The sequence below is a fragment of the Cervus canadensis genome, chromosome 18 (assembly GCF_019320065.1).
Source record: "Cervus canadensis isolate Bull #8, Minnesota chromosome 18, ASM1932006v1, whole genome shotgun sequence".
NCBI lineage: Eukaryota > Metazoa > Chordata > Mammalia > Artiodactyla > Cervidae > Cervus > Cervus canadensis.
The window spans coordinates 35,629,137-35,648,480 of NC_057403.1; the positions used below are offsets into that span (position 1 = coordinate 35,629,137).

Sequence of the window (19,344 nt, forward strand, 5' to 3'; positions counted from 1 at the left end):
AAATAATAAATTAAAAATTAATAAATAAATAAAAAGAACTTTACAGCATACTAACACATATATATGGAATTTAGAACGGTGATAACGATAACCCTATATGCAAAACAGAAAAAGAAACACAGAAATACAGAACAGACTTTTGAATTCTGTGGGAGAAGGTGAGGGTGGGATGTTTCAAAAGAACAGCATCTATACTATCTATCGTGAAACAGATCACCAGCCCAGGTGGGATGCATGAGACAAGTGCTCCAGCCTGGTGCACTGGGAAGACCCAGAGGAATCGGGTGGAGAGGGAGGTGGGAGGGGGGATCGGGATGGGGAATACGTGTAAATCTATGGCTGATTCATATCAATGTATGACAAAAAAATAAATTAATTAATTAATTTTAAAAAAAGACTTTAAAAAAATAAATAAATAAATACAGTAGAGATTGGTTTTCAATGAACAAACCTCCTTTTCAACTGCATCTGAACAGCAAAATGTAGGAGCCCAGCTAAAAGAGAACTTCCATGGCTTAGGTTCTGCTTTTTAAAAAATCAGCAGAGTGAGGACTTCTTGGTGGTTCAATGGCTAAGACTCCACCCTCCCAATGCAGGGGGCCCGGGTTTGATCCCTAGTTAGGGAACTAGATCCCACATGCAGTAACAGAGTTTGCATGCCTCAACAAAGACTGAAGATCCTGCATGCAGCAACTGAGACCTGGAGAAGCCAAATAAATGAATAAAAAAAATTTTTAATTAGCATAGAGGAGGAATTGGATGAAGGCAGTCAAAAAGTAACTACCTCTAGTTGTAAGATCAATAAAGACTGCGATTGCGATGAACAGCATGGTGACTACAGTTACACTGCTATATGGCCTACTGGAAAGATGCTAAGACAGAGACAGAGACCGCACCATCAGATGCAATGTTTCAGGGCTGTTTTGTTGGGGTTTTTTTGTTTTTTTTTTTTCTGGCGAGGAGAAGGAAACAGCTCATATCCAGGCAACAGTCTCGTTTTTCTATCACCCATTCCAGCCATTTCACGCCTGAAACAGCAGTCAATTCAGAAGCGGATTGTAATGATCAGAGACAGCATGGGCCCTCTAGGAGACAGCTCAGCACCACAATGTGATAGGCTTCAGAGGACTGGTGGAAGTTTCTAGAACTGCACACACAGTACAAACTAGCAACCTGGTTTAGAAGAAAAGTCTCCCAAATCTTCCTTGAGTAACTTAACCTCTGGACATGAGCAACATCCAATGTGACAGCCATAAGCCGCATATGGTCACTGAGTGCTAGAAATGTGGCCGGTCCAGACTGAGGTGTGCTGGGGGTATAAACAACACATGGGGTTTCATATATCAAAATGGTAACACTTGGGATATACTGGACTGAAGAAAAGTGTTAGTTGCTCAGTCATATCTGACTCTTTGCAACCCCATGGACTGCAGATCACCAGATTCCTATGTCCATGGAATTCTCCAGGCAAGAACACTGGAGTGGGTTGCCATTTCCTTCTCCTGGACTGAAGAAAACAGATCATTAAAACCGATTTGACCCTCTTGTTTCTGTTTTTACTCTCTTTAATGTGGCTACTAGAAAACTTTCGGTTACATATGTGGCTCACTTCTCATTTCTAATGGACAGTGCTGCTCAGGTGCCCCCTTCCCGCCATTTTTTGGGCCATAATCATGAGTGGTTCTCTCACTGCCCAGGCCCAGTCAGCATTCTCTGTGTGACCTGACTGAACCAAGTTCATTCCTGCCTCAAAGCTTCCTTCAGCCTGGAATGCTTTTCTACTGTTGGCTTGAACAATCACTTCTCCTTTTTCTACAGTCCTGGTGTCGCCTTCCCCGGGAAGCCTTCCTCAACAGCCCCTGTCCCCAGGCTGGGTTAAGTACCCTGTACTTTTCCTCCACTGTATCTGTCACAACTGCAACAGTCTGCACTGGTTACCTGTCCAGTCTGTGCACTCTCCTTTCTATATCCTAAATTCCAAGATGTCTGCCTTAGTTCACTGCTGCATCTCCAGCATCCAAGCGGGTGCTCAAAGGGACTTACTGTGTGAACACTGATAAATAAACAAGGGGGACTTCCCTGGTGATCCACTGGTTAAGACTCCACGTCTCCCAATGCAGAAGGCATGGGTTCAACCCCTGGTTGGGGAACTAGAATCCCTCATGCCACATGGTACGGGCAAAAAATAAATAAATAAAAAGAAGAAGGAAATTTCCTGTCCCACAAAACTCTGATCCAACACTGACAAATTCACAAGTCTAAGGAGGGAAAAAAAAGAAGAGAGGAGAAAACTATCTGACCACGTTAAAATGCAAAAGTTCTCAATATATCTCAAGAAAAAGAAAAAAAGGGACCGCCTTGGTAGGCATTCATGCTTTGAGGGGGTGGAATCACTCTTTGCTTAAATATACATTCCCATGAGGCTGACTGCCCTCCAAAGCCGATAAGTTTACAGAACGCTCTGGAGGCGGCCTGAAACCCCAGGCTACACTGGGGCGGCCACGTACCGCAGGAAAGGCTTTCCTGACAGAAAAAGCTTTTCTTCTTTTCTCAAGTGAGGCTTCACAAGGCAGCCTCTCAGCCAGTGACACAGAGAGCGGGTCTGTTCTCACATGCGTTGCTGGGGCCTGTGTGTTTACTCTTTGAGACTCCTGGCTAAAAGGACCTTTTCTTTCCACCAGCTCTCCACTGACACCGAAACCACGGATGGGCCCGGCTGTAAGTCCGAGAAGCCGGCAGGGCGGGGGATGTGGGGGGGAGGGGGCCTGCAGGAGGGGGAGGGGTGGCTTCTGGCTTCTTCAGGAATTCCTTGAGGTTCTGGCTTGGCCGTATCTGTCCTGAGGTGCACGATGATGGAAAGCAACACACAGGGAGCTTTTCAGAGACTGTTACAGACAGGTTTAAATCCTAATGCCTGGCAGCTGGTGCCAATCAAGGAAAACAGTAGTCATCGCTGTAACTGCGACCGGAAGGAGGCAAAAATGAAACAAAGGCTTTTGCATTTGGAGGCTGGGGACGGACTCTGACCAACGTCTCCTGAGAGAGGGCCCCCAGCACCACCCTGGTCCCACCTCTGCTTCAGCCACGACACAGGCCACAAGGCCTAAGTCACACAAAGAGATGTTCATCCTCACTTAATCTAATTAAGTGTGCCTATTTTATATATATATAATATACTAAATATTATCAAATTACATTATATTGTATTATATTATATTAGTATCTTCTTTGTGCTTCAATCACAGGGCTAGGGGATATACAAGAGTTAACAAAAACCACCAGACTTCTCTGGTGGTCCAGTGGTTAAGACGCCATACTTCTACTGCAGGGGACACGGGTTTGTACCCTGGGGAAGTTCTGCAAGTCGCAAAGTGTGGTCAAAAATAAAATAAACAAACATGTTATATCAGGCAATCACTAAGATTAAAAAAAAAAAAAGAAACATAAAAACCAAACAATGACTGCCCTCATGGAGCTAACATTCCAGTTATAGAGAACAGTAAGTCAGATAAATAAATAAAATATATATTATATGGCATGTGCGTGCTCAGACACTCAGTCATGTCCAGCTCTTGTGACCCCATGAACTGTAGCCTGCCAGGATCCTCTGTCCATGGGGTTTTCCAGACAAGAGTACTAGAATGGTTTGCCATTTCCTCCTCCAGAAGATCTTCCTGACCCAGGGACTGAACCCATGTCTCCTACATTGGCACTTGAATTCTTTACCACTGAGCCACCCAGGAAGTCCAGGAAAGCAGATAGCTCAGCTTTTACCACATTAATTTGAGGATACTGATTAGACAGCTGCCCAGCTATACTGATATAGACACAGGGCTGCCCAGGAAAAGGCAAAGGGTACCAGTCACAGGTGTGCAGACCAAATTTATAGCTATGAGCCCAGAGAAGATTGTAAAAGAAGTATAACTTAACAAGTGGATGTAAGACTAGGTCACTTGGAGTATCCCAATGTTTTTCAGATGGGAGAGGAGGAAACTAGCCAAGGAGACTAGAAAAGAGTTACTGGAAAGATAGACAGAACACCATCCAGGCATGGTGTCCTGAAAACCAAGTAACAAGAGTAGGTCAGGGAGAAGTGATGGATTCCAACTCAAGAAATGAGCACTGAGCCACCCGGAGGTGACCGCAGACTTGGTACAATATTTGCAGCAGGGCAGCGAGAGTAAAAGCCTGCCTGAGAGTTCCTCAAGAAGGAAATGAGAGGAGAAAAGAAAAGAGATGCAAATTAAAATAATAAAGAGAAATCACTTGTTGTAGCCGAACAGACGGGCAGAGGTTAAAAGACTGGCACTGCCCATCACCACTGAGGGTAAGGAACACGAGTACACGTGCACACACACAGTGGGTGTATGAACGGGTCCAGTCTTTGCAGCAGACCCAGGCCGTGGGTACCATGAAGCTTGCAACTCGCCTGCCTTCTGACCCAGCAGTGAATGCCTAGGAATTTACTACCCTAAGAAAAAGGACAGGAGAACAAAGGTATCTTTACAAGAAGTTAGTGAAAAGTCATGCTTATAGTAGTAAAGAAGGAGAAATGGCCAACAATAAAAGATCTGTTAAACTACAGTACATTCATAGCAAAAATATGCTATTGGAACCATTAAAAGGATCTAGTTTCACTGAAGTAGAAAAACTGGGTGGAAAAAAGCAAGTTATAAGGCAATATGTATAGTCAGTTCCCAGTTTGGGAAAAAAGTTATATGTTCATACATACATACACACATACATACATGATTGATATACCCAAAAAAGCTGAGTGGATATATAACAAAATATTAACCAGGTTAGCTCTGAATAAAAAAAATGTCCATGAACCTTGTCGATTTTGCTGTGAACATAAAATTGCTCTAAAAAATTGTCTTTAAAATGATATTCCAAAGAAGACATATAGATGGCTAACAAACACATGAAAAGATGCTCAACATCACTCATTATCAGAGAAATGCAAATCAAAACCACAATGAAGTACCATTACACGACGGTCAGAATGGCTGCTATCAAAAAGTCTACAAACAATTAACTCTGGAGAGGGTGTGGAGAAAAGGGAACCTTCTTTCACTGTTGGTGGGAATGCAAACTAGTACAGCCATTATGGAGAACAGTGTGGAGATTCCTTAAAAAACTGGAAATAGAACTGCCATATGACCCAGCAATCCCACTGCTGGGCATACACACCAAGGAAACCAGAATTGAAAGAGACACATGTACCCCAATGTTCATTGAAGCACTGTTTATAATAGCCAGGACATGGAAGCAACCTAGATGGCCATCAGCAGATGAATGGATAAGAAAGCTGTGTACATATACACAATGGAATATTACTCAGCCATTTGAATCAGTTCTAATGAGGTGGATGAAACTGGAGCCTATTATACAGTGAAGTAAGTCAGAAAAAAAACACCAATACAGTATACTACTAACGCATATATATGGAATTTAAAGATGGTAACGATGACCCTATATGTGAGACAGCAAAAGAAACACAGAAGTATAGAACAGTCTTTTGGACTCTGTGGGAGAAAGCGAGGGTAGGATGATTTGAAAGAATAGCATTGAAACATGTATATTATCATATGGGAAAACTAGATCGCCAGTCCATGTTCGATGCATGAGACAGGGTGCTCAGGGCTGGTGCACTGGGATGACCCTGAGGGATGGGATGAGGAGGGAGTGGGAGGGGGATTCAGGATGGGGAACGCAAGTACACCCATGGCTGATTCATGTCAATGCATGGCAAAAACCACTACAATATTGTAAAGTAATTAGCCTCCAATTAAAATAAATTTAAAAAATAAAATAAAAGGATACAAACGAACTTACTACAAAACAGAAAGAGACCCACAGACTTTGAGAATGAACTTATAGTTGCTAGGGGGAAGGATCTGGGAAGGGACAGTTAAAGAGAGTTTGGGGTGGACATGTACACACTGCTATATTTAAAACAGATAACCAATTAGAATCTACTGTATAGCACATGGAACTCTGCTCAATATTATGTGGCAGCCTGGATGGGAGGAGAGTTGGGGGAGAATGGATACATGTACATGTATGGCCAAGTCCCTTCACTGTTCCCCTGAAATTATCACAACACTATTTGTTAACTGGCTATAAAAAACAAAAGTTTAAAAAACACAAATATCCATTGGAATTCATAACAACAGAGCATGATTTGCTAGCTTTGTAGGTAAAAAATAAAATTTCCAGTGATTTTTAACCTTCTCCTTCTTTGGAAGGCTTCCCTGGTGGCTCAGATGGTAAAGAATCTGCCTGCAATGCAGGAGACCCAGGTTTGATCCCTGGGTCAGTCAACATCCCCTGGAGAAGGAAATGGCAACCCACTCTGGTATTCTTGCTGGAGTATTCCATGGACAAAGGAGCCTTGCAGGCTACAGTCCATGGGGTCACAAAGAGTCAGACACGACTGAGAGACTGGCATTTTCACTTTCTTTGGAAGGCAGTAATTAACAGAGGTTGCAGACAAAGACTCAGAGACCAAAAGGCCCAGGTTAAATCCCAGCTCTGCCACTACCTCCTATGTGATCTTGGGCAAGCTACATAATACCTGCCTATACCTACCTATCATCTAAGGGGATGGCAGTACAACCTACCTGGTAGGTATACAGGAGGATTAAATGGAAAGAATATATATAATATTATATCATATTATACTATAGCATAGTATAGTATGTTGTATATGCAATCGTAAGAATTCAGAACAATACCTGGTACATACTTTAGCACTCACAAAGTTTTTGTCTTTTTTTTTCAATAAGTATGAAAAAAAAAAAAGTTCCCCATTCGCACATACAACCAAGTGTGGATCAAAAATATTCAGGGAAGGACTTCCTTGGTGGTCCACCAGCTAAGTCTCTGCATTCCCGATGCAGGGGGCCCAGGTCCGATCCCTGGTCAGGGAACTAGATCCCACATGCAGTAACTAAGAGTTCGCATGCCACAACAAAGATCAAAGATCCTGCAAGCTGCAACTAAGACCCAGCATAGCCAGATTAAATAAATAAATAATTAACTTGTAAATAAATATTCAGGGAAAAGAAATTTCAGAAGGGTCCCAGAAGTTAGCCTTGAACTTGCAGTGCTCCAGCAACTGTTTACAAAGCACTTAGGTTGTATTAGGGCTTCCCTGGTGGTTCAGACAGTGAAGCGTCTGCCTGCAGTGTGGAAGACCTGGGTTCAATCACTGGGTCAGGAAGATCCCCTGGAGAAGGAAATGACATCCTGCTCCAGTACTCTTGCCTAGAAAATTCCATGGATGGAGGAGCCTGCTAGGCTACAGTCCATGGGGTCGCAAAGAAACAGTCGGACACAACTGAGCGACTTCATTTTTTCTTTCTTTAGGTTGTACTAGGTGTTACAAGTAATCAAGAGATGATTTAAAGTATATGGAGGTATGTGCACAGGTTATATGCAAATACTATGCCATTTCATAGAAGAGATTTGAGCATCTGCAGACTGTGGTGTTGGGGGAAGGGGGTCCCACAGATCCCGAGGGTCGATTATAATATTTTCAATTTTGGGAGCAAGACTGAATTTCTCAGAAGTCTTCTGTGAGCATTCCATAAGACTGAAATAACTAGGTCTTAGTGGTTTGCCAGGTTCATAAAAGTAACTACTTGGCTATGCCAGGACTGGTTTGGCCATTTCTCCCATCAGGCCTAATCAAGGCACTGGAGTTTGTAGCCACGTTCTAAATAGCAGCTCCCTACCAGTTTACAGGACTGTCACATCCTTCCTTTCACTTTTGTCTCTTGCGCGCCTCCTCCTCATCTGAAGAAACTGTGAATAATTTCTCAAACTTGAAACTGTTTTTAACTGAGGAGCAATTTTTAAAAATTTTCTCTCTCCTCTGACTCCGGTTCCAAGGATCAGTGATTTTATTTATCTTTCAGTTGAAAAACTGGGAAAACAGTGTGTTTACTTTAAAACAAATGCAAGCACTGTCTGTCAGGCCCACCTCCTTGAGATGCCCACCCACCAGAACACTTTATCCTCATAGAAGAGGGAGGGAGGCAGTGCAGCCCATGTGACTGGCCTATCTGTTCTCGGAACATAAAGTGCAGTAACAGCCCTCTGCTTAAAAGATTTTTAAATAAATAGGGAGCTGTTTGCTTTTTCTCTCATTTTTTTTTTTTTAAATCTGAGAGACACACATGGGGAAAGAAAACAGACACACATTGAAAAGGAAGAGCATAACCAAGGAGCTTTTCGCAGGCACTTCATTTGTCACAGAGGTCTGGGTTCAGCAATTCTCAAACTACCTCCTATGTATATAGAATTGAGGAAGTGAGTAAATATACGGATGATGCTAAGAGCCAGGCTTCTCTATGAAAAGGAGGAAAGTTAGAAAGAACCCTATGAGGCTGAATTACCAATTGCAGCATGAATTCATCATGTAGAATACTGGGTTGGCCAAAAAGTTCATTTGGGTTTTTCCATAAGACGTTACAGTGAAATCTGAAAGAACTTTCTGGCCAATCCAATATATGGGCACAGAAATAGGCTCAGAAGCCAAGAACATTCTGAAGGAAAAGAGCAGTGCAATGAATTATGTCCGGGGGTTTCCCTGGTGGTCCACTACTTAGAAATCCGCCTTGCAATGCAGGAGACGTGGGTCTGATCCCTGGTGGGGAAACTAAGATCCCACGTGCCGCACAGCAGCTAAGCCCATGCACCACAACTAGAGAGTCTGTGCGCTGCAACAAAAGATCCCACATGATGCAACTAAGACCCAAAGGAGCCAAATAAATGAACGAAGGGAGATGTCCAACCTGAGACTGACAGTCCCTCCAGTGAAGAGTTTAACACTGTGTAAAACCCAGGAGGAAAAAGTACAACCAGATCCTCAGCTTACACCATCAGTTCATTTCAGTCACTCAGTCGTGTCCGACTCTTTGCAACCCCATGAACCACAGCACACCAGGCCTTCCTGTCCATCACCAACTCCCAGAGTCCACCCAAACTCATGTCCATTGAGTTGGTGATGCCATCCAACCATCTCATCCTCTGTAGTCCCCTTCTCCTCCTGTCCTCAATCTTTCCCAGCATCAGGGTCTTTCCCAATGGGTCAGCTCTTCGCATCAGGTGGCCAAAGTATTGGAGCTTCAGCTTCAGCATCAGTCCTTCCAATGAACGAACACCCAGGGCTGATGTCCTTTAGGATGGACTGGTTTGAGCTCCTTGCAGTTCAAGGGACTCTCTCAAGAGTCTTCTCCAACACCAAGTAAACTCCAGATTGGTTAGAGTGAAACGTCTTAAAAACTAAATAAAGATAACCATCACAAGTGTTACATAAGGAAGGTATCTAACTGCACTTCTTCCCACGTGGTACCTCAGCGGTTCTCAGACTTGAGCAGGCCTCAGAATCCTCTAGAACGTTTGTTAAAACAGATCACTGGGCCTTGCCTGCAGCGTTTCTGATTCTGTAGGACTGGGATAAAGCCTGAGAATTTACATTTCTAATGTTTCCAGGTGACACTCAGGCAGGTGACCTGAAGACCACACTTTGAAGCCGCTGGGCTAGCTGATGGTCCCAATGCCATTTCTTCACCTTTCTTCACTGATTTTATTTATTTATTTTTGACAGTGTCACGTGGCATGTGGGATCTTAGTTTCCCCACCAGGGATAGAACCTGCGCCCCCTGCAGTAGAAGCATATAGTCTCCAACCACTGGACTGCCAGGGAATTCCTTTACTGATTTTAAATGCCACTTTTATCACACAGTAAATTCTATGTATATTAGGTGATGTTTGGGAAAAAAAATATGATGGGGACTTATCAAAAGGATATAGGAGCAAGCTTAAAGAGGTACCCACTGGCCAAACCAAGGATAACTTGAGCACCAAAATAATGAATTACAACACATGAATAAAAGAAGAATCCATGAGATAATAATACATACCTACATAATAATCCATGAGACTGATAATACATACCTACATAAAGGAAAAGGAAAAGTTCTTCCTTATAGCAGTATACCAAATACTAAATGTAGAAGGAATGACTAAATTGGAAAAAAAAAAAAAAGTTCTGCAACCATCATAGTATTAACTAATTCAGATAAAAATTGTTCACAAATGCAAAAATTAGTAGGCAAAGGCACCATGAGGAACCCATATTTACATAGTGTCAAAGTATTGTATCTCCAGAAGTAACTTTTCAGTTATAAAGAGAAAAACAGGGCTTCCCTGGTGGTCCAGTGATAAAGAATCCACCTGCCAAAGCAAGGGACACGGGTTGCATCCCTGGTCTGAGATGATTCCACATGCTCAGAGCAACTAAGCCCATGCACCACAACTACTGAAGCCCACACATCCTAGAGCTTGTGCTTCACAACAAGCGAAGCCACCACAATGAGAAGCCGGAGTACCACAGCTAGAGAGTAGCCCTCGCTCTCTGCAACTAGAGAAAGCCTGTGAGCAGCAACAAAGACCCAACACAGCCAAAAATAAAGTAATTTTTTTAGTTTAAATAAATAAAGAGAAAATAGTCATTTTACAGTGGAGAACCTAGCACACCCTACCTTAGCCTGATGGACAAAGTTCACGTCATCAATAATGAAACAAGCTGAGCCGGGTGCCCTCTGGTCTGACACAATAACAAGGATGCAACATCACTTCTAGTGTTCCTGCCAAAAATGTGTCCTCTGAATCCAAACTGAGAGCATTCCACAAAAAGATGGCCTGAACTCTTCAAAAAGGACACTGCTCTCAAAGACAAAAACAGGCTGAGGAACTGACCCCAGATTTAAGGACAACCAAATCCAATGCATAATCTTGCATACGATCCTGGATGGGGTGGGGGGCAGGGGAAGAAATCACTTGAAGTTCATTTTTGCAACAACTGGAAAACATGAATTATATAACAATATTGTAAAAACATCAGATTTCTTGATTTGATTAATTTCCTCCAGGGGATCTTCCCAACCCAAGAACCAAACCCGAGTCTCCTGCCCTGCAGGCAGGTTCTTTACCGACTGAGCCACCAGGGAAGCCCAAGAATATTGGAGTGGGTAGCCTACCCCTTTCTCCAGGGGATCTTCCCAACCCAGAAATCAAACCAGGGTCTCCTGCATTGCAGGAGGATTCTTTACCAGCTGAGCCACCAGGGAAGCCCCTCTTAGAAAACATACACTTAGATATTCAGGGATTAAAAAAATAAGGTTTATAATTTGAAATGATTCAACAAATCACTACACATGTAGATACAGATATACAGATGATGTTTAAGGCAGATGCATCAAAATATTAGCACATGGATGAAGAGTCTAGGAAATTCTTTGTCCAAGTCTTGTAACACTTCTCTGAATTTGAAATTACTTTAAAACAAAGAAGTTTGGGTGTTTTTTTGTTTGTTTGCTTGTTTTTTTAATCTACTTCAAGCCATTTTCCCTCCTTGAAAGTGGGACAATCTGGTAGTGCCAAGTTCTGCAATGTTGATGAGGCCAGGTGCCAGAGAGGTGAGCTACAAGAGAAAAGTGGGTCTCAGATCCTACCTGCTACCAAGCTAGAAAGAAATGAAGATCACCCAGTGGGCAGGTACAGATGAAACATATGCCGATGGTCACTGAAGCTGGGTGGATAGGGATTATGTTTGAAAATACCCCGAACAAAAAGGGTTTTAAAAATCAATATTCAACCTCAGAAGCTGGCTTCCGCACAGAGATGACTAGAACCGTCCTTAAGAGCCATACCAGGACTTTTGGTCAAGTCCTCTATGTGCAGCCGCAGCCAGGTCAACGTCCCCGCTGAGTTGGCCCAGGCTGACCATGACGTAACTGCCGGACTTGAGTAAAACCCTCCACTGTAGCACTGCTGGCCAGCAGGGACACAGGAAACATGAGCTGGGTCTCCCAGTCTACCTCCAACCCCAGGGGAAACAAGGGAGAGAATGAAAGGATGAATTATGTCCCCTGGAGCAGAAAAACGCCAGGTGAGGCAAGCGCCACCCTCATGCCCTTTCCCAGGAAAAGTGGTTCCAGGAAAACCCAGCCACAGTGAGAGAAGGGTCACCTCACCTACTGGGAGCCACTTCCCTACAAAACCTTAGATGCCACTCTGGAAGCATTTCTGGCCCAGCAGCTCCCAGAAGAGAACAGATGCCAAGACACAGTCCTGAAACGTCCTGTTCATTCCGCGTTCATACTTGCAAAGACTGCATTTGTCCACCCTTTGCATTATCTCTTGGGACAACCTCAGGGCTGCCTCCCATTTAGGCAAGGAGGTCTCGTATCAGCAAACTGGGTCTCTGCCTGTCCATCTCTGGGATGTGAACTTTCTAATCTTTGGAAAGGAAAGTATCAGAGGAGACAGAATAATATTAATAACTACCATTGCTACTATTAATATAGTACCAACATGTGTCAGGTGCTGTTGTTAGCTCACAGAACCGCAAAACAATATTTTACAGACAAGGAAACAGAAGCATGGAGAAGTGAAGTGACTGTCTGATGTACAAAGCTGGGGGAATCAGGAGTCAAGCCCAGGGAGTCCAACTCCAGCGTCTACACATCTTAACCACTTCTCTCTACACAACAGATTTGCAATCACCAGAAGCAGCCTTGCTCTGAACAGAAGGCATTATGAAACAGGGCCGGAGTATTATCTGTTATCAGCTATGCCATTGCCAGCGTAGGTTTGTTTTTCTAAGAAAAAGCAGCCCAGTGCCCAAATTTTTCCATCAGATTCGGATTTGATATGCCTCACAACTCAACCCAGCCACACGCTCCAAGTGCTAAGGCTGGTGTCAGCAAGAGCAGCAGGAGCTGCAGCCACTGCCATAAGCAACACAGCTCCTGGGAGCCACAGAAAACACCCTCCTGAATCGCTCTGGGCTCAAACAGAAAGTCGCAATAGCAATTACAAAAAAAGGAGTAGAACCGGCAAAACACAAGGGATGGCAAACAGTTCACCAGCAGATAGTCTCCACTAAAGCTAAACAGACACCCACCCTATGAACCAAGTCCACAAGCTAGAGACAGACAGGTAGACAGATTTAACAGTGCCTGCGTCCTCCAAAACATATGTATAAGAATGTCCACAGCAGGGGACTTCCCCAGTAGTCCAGTGGCTAAGACTCCAAACTCCCAATGCAGCGGGCTCGAGTTCAATTCCTGGTCAGAGAACTAGACCCCACATGCCACAACGAAGACTGCAGAGTCCTCGTGCTACAACTAAGACCATGTGCAGCCAAATAAATATATAAGATTTAAAATTTAAAAAAAAAAGAATGTTCACAGCAGTATTGCTCATGATGGCTAAAAACTAGAAGTAACTCAAATGTCTACCTACAGGAGACAAGACAAATAAACTGTAGTATATTCATACAGTAGGTTACCACACCCTAGTAAAGAAAACAACAACAACAACAACTCTCATTTCACACAAAAGCACAGATGAATTTCACAGATATAATGAAGAGCCAGGCACAAGAAAACATATTAGCTAATTTCAGTGATACCAAAATTCAAGAACAGGCAAAACGATTCAATAAAGATAAAATTCAGAATAGTGGTTATCTCAGGGCAGGGCAAGGAAGGGACATGGGGAGACTCCTGGAGTCCTAGGAAAGTTCTCTCTCTTGATCTGAGGGGTCATTACACAGATGTGGACATACGTAAATACTCATTGAGCTGTCTCACTTAAGATTCGTGCACGTTTAAAAGAAAAAAACAACTTGAATACCAAAGGAGAAAGAAAATCAAAAGCACGAATAAAGCAAGAATGTTTTCATTATTAAATAAGACAGGACAAAAGTAAAGGCACTAAGTTTTCAACTCAAACAGCTACAAATGATTAACTGAATAAATAAGGCAAATCTAGAGCAAAGGGTTGAATAAAGTTAACGTTAAAAATGGAAATTAACATTAGAAAATACAATATAATTGATAAGGCCAAATACAATAGCGGTCTTGTGAAAAAATAAATCAAAAGCCAAAAATTAAAACAAAAATGTTTATGCCAGGCAAGAGGAAAAAAATTGGGAAAAAATACACAAATATCATAGCTCAGGTGGTAAAGAATCTGCCTGCAATGCAGGAGACCCTGGTTCAATTCCTGGGTTGGGAAGATCCCCTGGAGAAGGGATAGGCTACCCACTCCCGTATTCTTGGGCTTCCCTTGTGACTCAGCTGGTAAAGAATCCGCCTGCAATGCGGGAGACCTGGGTTCGATCCCTGGGTTGGGAAGATTCCCTGGAGAAGGGAAAGGCTACCCAGTCCAGTATTCTGGCTGGAGAATTCCATGGACTGTATAGTCCACATGGGGTCACAAAGAGCCAGACAAAACTGAGCGACTTTCACACAAGTATCAACATTTTTAAGTGAGAAAAATTAGAAACATTTTTTAAAATGAGAATGCTATCTAAAATCTTTATATTAATAATTTGAATATCTCATGAAATGGTTTTCTCAGAAAATATGAATTAACAAAATTGACACAAGATAAATCAGAAAAGCTGAACAAACCAATCATTATGGGGGAAAAAGACTGAAAAAGTCATCAAAGAATTATTTCAGAGAAAGTTGCCAGACCTAGTTGGTTTTATGGGTGAGCTCTTTCCTGCACTCATGGAACAGATAATTCCCATGTTATAGAGTCTATTCCCAAAGTTGGAAAGCACTTCAATTTACTTTATAAAATTAGCCTACCCTCAATTCCAAAGCTGACAAAAATAGTACAAAACTACAAACAAATGTCACTCATGAATATAGATGGAAAACTCCCAAATAAAATATGAAGAAGCAATTCTAACAAAATTTTCAAGGAATAATCTACCATGAGCAATTAGGTATATTCTAGAAATTCTAAGGTTGTTACTACATGGAAATTAATATAATACATCGAAAGGAGAAAAATCATGTAATTATCCCAATGGCCACTTAAAAACTATTTGCTAAAAACTATTTGCAAACCCCATCTAGATTTTTTTTTTAAAGACAACAATGATTAATAAACCAAGAAGACAGGTTACCAACTAATCCTCAACCTCATACCTGAAGAAGTCACTATGAGCTTGGTTATTAAACAGGAAAGGATACCTATTCCATTGCCACTAAAGCAGGAAGTTGTATGCAAAGCAATTGACAAGAAAAAGAAGTATAATTAACTCCTAGGAGGAGCAAAATTATCGATCTTAGAAACCATATAAACATCTACCAAAGGACTTCCCTCGTGGCCCAGTGGTTAAGACTTTGCCTTCCAGTGCAGTGGGTATGGGTTGATCCCTGGTCAGGGAATTAAGATACCCTATGCTTCATGGCCAAAAAAACCAAAACACAGAAAAACAGAAGCAATATTGTAACAAATTCAATAAAGACTTTAAAAATGGCCCACATTAAAAAAAAAAATGTCTACCAAAAAAATCCAAAAGAAACTGTTGAAAGTCTATACTAAGAAGTCGGCAACTTACTGACTATAAAAAATACAGACACTGATAGTCACACATAGCAATAATAAACATTAAGTCAAAAGACAAAGTAGGAAATGATCCCACTGAAAATAATATCAAAGCTTCTTTAAAAATTAAAAGAATCTATCTGAAGATAACATCAAAATGATTTGAGTGAATTTAAAGACATTCCATGTTCCTAAACAGGAAGAATCAGTATTAAAATTCTCCATAAAGGAAACTTTATATATGACAGGATTCCAACAAAATCTCAAGGGATTTGGGGTAGGAGAATAGAAAGAGGGGAGAACCCAATAAAATAAAGTTCATGTGATGGTATCATCCATGCAAAGAAAAAAGGCAGGAAGATTTTGAAAAGAAGAGAAACTTGAACTGTCAGTTATAACAGCTAAGACAGAGTGATTTAAAAAGGCCAATTAAAAAAACAAACAAGGACGTCCCTGGTGGTCCAGTGGCTAAGACTCCAAGCTCCCAATGCAGGAGACTCGGGTTTGATCTCTGGTCAGGGAACTAGATCCCACGAGCCGAAACTAAAAGATCTCCATGCACTGCCACTAAGATCAGAGCAAATACATAAATAGATATTTTAGAAACTAAACAACAAATGAAACATAAAGGCCCAGATATACATATGTTTTTAATATATGCTTAAGGTAGCAACTCAAGTCACTGGGGATATAGATTCAATAAGCAGTGCTAAAGTAATCAGTTAAATATTTGGAAAAATTAAATTAGATCCTTATCAAGAGGGAGAGGATATATGTATACAAATGGCTGATTCATGTTGTTGTACAGCAGAAATTAACACAACATTGTAAAGCAATTACATTACAGTTTTTTAAAAAATAGAATAAAAAATAAATTATATCCCTACTCACAGTGAACACAAAAATAAATTCATTTGGATGGAGAATTAGGTTAAAAAAACAAAATTACAGTAAACTAGAGGAAAATAGAGGTAATCATTTACCTGTTCTCAGAATAAGGGAAAGTCTTTCAAAACATAAAAGAAAGGCTGAAAACATAAAAGGTGACAGATATGACTACAAAATGTTTAAAACATCTGTATGGAAAAAATGTTAAAAAAAAAGATTGCAAAATTAAAATGCAAATGATAAACTGGGAAAACAAAAATTATAAGACAAAGAATAACAGCCTTAATATATAAAGAGCTCTTTCAAAATCAAGACAGAAAAATGCAGTATAAATAAATTTAAAATGCAGTATAAATAAAATAAATGCAGTATAAGTAAATTTCAGTATAAAAATGAGCAAAGGACATTAATAAGGCAAAAAACACACTTTTAAAAAACATTCTGTCTCCTGGAGTAAATCACAGCCTTAAAAAAAGTGGAGTGGCAGTAGAGGGACTTCGAAAACATAACAGCCAAAATGAGTGAGGGGACCTTGCCCAAATCCGGGTTCAGGGAAACCAACTGTAAAACAACACCTTGAGATAAACAGTGAAATCAAATATGAACTGGGTATTAGTTGATAATGAAGAATTTATGTAAATATTGCCAGATGTGACAATGGTACTTTTGTAAAAAGAAAAAAAGTAATTATGTTTAAAAAAAAAAAAGTCCTTTTTTAATGAGATGCATGCTGAAGAATCTAGGATAAGAGCTTGAAACATCTGTAATTTACTTTAAAATACTGAAGCCAAGGCTGATTTGGTGGTCCGGTGTTTAAGATTCTACCTTGTAATGGAGGGGACATCAGTTCAGTCCCTGGTCCAGGAAGATCCCACGTGCCAAGGAGCAACTAAACCCGAGTTCCACAACGACTGAAGCCACAAGAGAAGCCTCTGCCATGAGAAGCCCGCACACTGCAACTAGAGAGTAGCCACTGCTCGTCACAACTAGAGCCCCCTGCGCGGCAACGAAGACCGAGCACAGCCAAAAATAAAAGAAGTAATAAATAAAATTATTTTTAAGTAATAATAATTAAATAAATAAATAATAAAATACTGCAGCCAAAAATAAATAGATGAAGCAAATCTGGCATAATGTTAATTATCAAATACACACACACACATATTTTTTCTTCTTACAAACAAATCCAAGAAATGCCAAAGTACAATAGAAAGCAGCCATGTCGGCAACAACTGATGGCAGGATAAACAGGGAGAACTTCTCTGGAGAGTAATCTTGCAATATGTGTCCAAAGCCTTGAAAAATGTTTAAACCCAGCAAGTCAGCGTTCAGTAATTTAACACAAATTTTCAACAACTGGTACAAAACTCTGTAAACTCATAAGAGTCCCATCATGGCATTATCTGTGACTGTGAAAATTATCTGTGACCACTGAAAATTACTCAAGTGCTCAACCTTAAATTTTCACATAGTCATCTGACAGACGACTACCAGACAGACATCAAAAATTGACTTTTGAAAAAAAAAATTGGCTTTTGAAGAACAATTAAAGTTACATTGATATATTTTATAGTACAGCAGTGACAGAAAACAGTATGGTAGTTCCTCAAAAAATTAAGAGAATTACCACATGATCCTGCTATTCTACTTCTGAATATATTTCCAAAAGAACTGAAAGCATGGACTTGAAGAGATATTTGCATACCCATGTTCACAACAGCACTGTTCACTACAGGAAAAAAAGTAGTGGTTCAAGTGTCCTTTAATGGATGGATGGATCAACAAAATGTGGTGTATCCATACAATGGAATATTATTCAATATTAAACAGGTGATTCCAGGGAAATACATGATGGTCCAGTGGTTAGGACTCTGCGCTTTCCTTGCTGAGGGCACGGGTTCAATGCCTGGTTGGGGAGCTAAGACCCTGAAAGCCACACAGCTTGACCAAGATAATTAAAATAAATTTTAAAAAAAGAGAGAAAAGGTGGTTCTGATACACGCCACGTGAATGAGCCTTAAGGACATTATGCTGAGTGAAAGATGGTTAGGGCATGATTCTACTTATAGGCAATGTCTAGATTCAAAGAGACAGAGAGTAGAATGGTGGAGGTTGAGGGAATCGAGGAAGTTGCTGTTTAATGGGTACAGAGTTCGAGTCTGGCAAGATGAAAAAGCTCTGGAGATGGATGGAGATGATGGCTACAGAATCATGTGAATGAAGTTAATGACACTCAACTCGACATTTTAAATTGTTAAGAAGGTGAGTTTTATGTTATGTGTTTTTTATCACAATTAAAATAAAGATATATTAACACATTCTAATTTATTTTTATGGCTATACCATTCAGCATGAGGATCTTAGTTCCCCGGCCAGGGATTGAACCCATGCCTCCTACTTAAGACTTCCCTACAGTGGAAGCAGAGAGTCTTAAGCACTGAACCATCAAGGAAGTCTCTATATTAATAAATTCTGAAGATAAAAAAAGGCATGTTGCAAAATAATATGATCATGTATGATCTCAATTTTGTTTCACTGACATCTTAAATATTAAGACACTGTATACATGGGAAAAAAAAAACACCTCGCAATGGTATATATCAAAAAGTTAACAATAATTATCACTAGGTACTGTGCTTTCAGTAGAATTTATTTTCTTTGTGTGTCTGTGCTTTTGTGTAAGTCCCAACTTTTCTACAGTTACCTTTGCCATTGAAAGCAAAAGGACGCCGACTGGACACAAGAAAAAGGAGAGAAAAAACACACGCATGTCGGCTGAGGATCCTAATGGGAGAACGCCCAGAAGTACATTTCCAAATGACACAGTAAACATAATTACCCTTGAGAATCAAATTATAAAAGGTAGACTAGCGTGTGGGAAAATAAAGACCAACTCAGAAGACAGAGCAGGGGTGGTTCCCTGTCGAATTAGAACAGAGGCAGGCCCTGATTTTAGATGCTTCCCGAACCCACAGTGGACGCACCACGTCACTGTGTGCCCAGCAGAAAGGGAGAGACTGGGGGAGC

At 41.0% G+C, this 19,344-nt stretch overlaps 1 protein-coding gene across 3 annotated transcripts in view; it reads right to left on the minus strand.

The window, feature by feature from the left end:
* Window positions 1-19,344, minus strand: part of WWP2 (WW domain containing E3 ubiquitin protein ligase 2) — a 143,115-nt gene that overhangs the window by 98,743 nt on the left and 25,028 nt on the right. The window lies entirely within an intron of this gene.